Genomic DNA, 2744 nt, shown 5'->3' with positions numbered 1-2744 from the left:
TGGGAGGGGTGAACAGAACTAACCAGACCGCCGCTCCCCTCCGTGGGAGGGGTGACCAGGACTAACCAGACCGCTGCTCCCCTCCGTGGGAGAGGTGACCAGGAGCTGACTGGGCCCCTTGTGTGTTTCTCACACGTCCTCTTTCTGAGCTGGGACAGGTAGCAGCACCGGACTGTACATCTCAATTGCCACCCTTCAGACCCACTCATGGAGGTATTGGAAAACCCCACTGCATTTCCACAAGGTTCTCCGTGCACTTGGAGAAGACAGCATTCAGGGAGATGGCAGTATGACTCTGGTCATGTCGTAACGTGTGGTCTTTAGAAATGTAAACAGGGCAGTCCTTCCTCAGGGGCCATTCTCAGAAACCTGCCTCCCCCAAACCTGAAGCCGCATCTGCCCAAAGATGGCATCTTTCCACACACAGTGTCTCCTGGCCAGGCTTCCTGTTGTCACAGAATTGGGGTGGCTGTGATGCGGCACCTCAGAGCCCCGGCAACCCTGCGTTGCTGGCCGGGTGAGAACGCGTGTTTCCTCTGAATTCCCAGCAGGCGCTCAGGAGGTGACCTGGGTGTGACAGGATCGAGGTCCTGCCCAGGAGGTGGCGCTCCCAGTTCCAGGTGCACCACCAGGGAGGGTGGGCAGGGAAATGCACAGGTTTTCAATTCTTAGAAAGTAAATACCCGAGGAGCCAGAGGGGTCTTTGACGAAGGGCCTGCTGCATTTTGGAGCCGGAACTTGGGTCAGGAACTATGGGGGACAGGAGAGTCTGTCCAGGGCACCGGTGCCTGGCTCTGCACCTTAAATCTGAATTAAGATAAGGGGAGAGCCAGGTCCCCGGGGGCAGAACAGGCTTCCTCACGGAAGGGCCAGCGCTCTGAGGAGGGCAGCGTCAGGGTCTCTCCTCGGCACCACGGTCTGGTCTCTAAAGCCGAAAAACTTGCACTGCTGTGGAGTCCATTCTGACTCCGGCGCTCAGAGGACAGAGCAGCACTGCCCCGTAGGGTTTCCAAGGCTGTTGTGCTCTCGGAAGCAGGCGGCTGCCTCCTCTCTAAGGCCGTTTCAAGAACTAGCGCCTGGTTAGTTAGTTCACAGGAGAACTAATTGCTCTGCCTGTGTCCCTCCCTTGGGACCTGAGGCTGGTGAGCTTGCTTGTTCTGTCTTTGGTGCTAGAGCCGTTTCAGAATTAGCACTGCATTGAACAGAACCAGGACAGTGAGAGGATGACACACGGTGGCTGCCTAAGGCCATTTCCGAGTGTGTGTGACAAGCACAACACGCAGGCGGTGTCCAACCCTCTCACCACATGGACTGCGTGCGCACAACCCGTGTTCTCCACCCTCAGAACCACCCAAGAGGTAGGCCGCACCAGCCCCACTGTGCTGGTGGGCAAGCTGGGGCTCCGAGAGGTGGACCGATTTGCCTGTGGTCTTACAGCAGGCTGCCCTCAGAGCTCCGGGAGCACACGCTAGGCAGCTTCCCAAGTCCTGGCGGGGCTGCTCCCTGCCTCACCTGGCCTCTGATGCTGCATCTCCTGCAGACAGGATTGGGGTCACCCACGAGGCTCCTCAGAGGGCCCCCCTGTGGTCTAGGTTGTGCTCCCGGGCTCTTGTCCCGTAACCCCTGTGCTTGTACAAGCTGAAAGGCTGCCTCTGAAGTGGGAACACGGGCCTGAGGGACCACCTCACCACGGCAGTGCTGTCCTCAGAAGTCGGCCAGGGCAGTCCCTCTGTGTCCTCGGATCCAAACGGACGGCTCCCATTACTCCCCTTTCCACGCGGAGGGCTTTGCTTCCACTTCATCGCTCCTGGCTTAACTACTGCACGTGCGCCTGTTAACTGCTGACTAAATGTGGAAACATGAACCACGGGTCTGAGTGGAATATGCCTTTAAATGGTATCTGGCCAAATGGTGTCTGAAATAGCTCGTGGCTCCTGCCAAAGCCCCGGCTCAGCATCAGGTGTGTGCTGGGCGCGTGCAGCTGTGTACGTGGCGTGGGGGAGGATCCCTTCCAGTCATGCCCACAGGTACCCTCAAGCCAAGTCATGGGGCACCTGGCCTAAGAGGCCAGGGTCTGGAACGGAACTGTTCTCCTTTGAAACTACTATAACTAACTGTCCTTTCTGGTCATGTGACCTCTGATGACTAGCAGGTCTGTACAACTCCTACATTTTGGCTGTGACCCAAAGGCCACTTGAGATCCTGACGCGCAGGAGAGCACAAGCTGTTCTCCTGCAGGTGATGCTGGCTCTACTAGGACCTGGCCCGCAGGCCCCGCCATCGCGCTGGGGCGGGGACACGGGCTCTACCTAAATGAAGTGAAACTCTGGGGAGCCAACTGCTCTTCCTGCCGAGATAAACGGAGGTGTCGTCACCCTGAGGGTCACAGCATGCTTACTGTCCAGATCCGTTTCTTCAGGGAGCTCAGCACATCCTGGCGACGCATGCCGGGAAACCGCCATTGCAGCAGGACTGGAAATGGGTCGTGTACAAGCTCAGCCCATCTCCCAGACCTTCCCCTAACCAAGGGCAAGGCTCCTAACCCTGTGGCTGGGGAGGCGGCACCCTGCTGCCCCCCCCCCCACGGAACACTGGCATGCACTGGCTCCCTCACCCCAGAGCCCGGTCCATCCACCTGCCTGCTGTCTCCATGGCGGCTGTCAGTCACACGCGCGCACGCACACACACACCTGGCTGTCTCCATGGCGGCTGTCAGTCACACGCACGCACGCACACACACACAC

The sequence above is a fragment of the Orycteropus afer genome, unplaced genomic scaffold (genome assembly GCF_000298275.1).
Source record: "Orycteropus afer afer isolate SDZICR_OR568_19922 unplaced genomic scaffold, OryAfe1.0 scaffold00135, whole genome shotgun sequence".
NCBI classification, from domain to species: Eukaryota; Metazoa; Chordata; class Mammalia; order Tubulidentata; family Orycteropodidae; genus Orycteropus; species Orycteropus afer.
The sequence above is the reverse complement of the archived record's forward strand: the minus strand, read 5'-3'. Positions refer to the sequence as shown.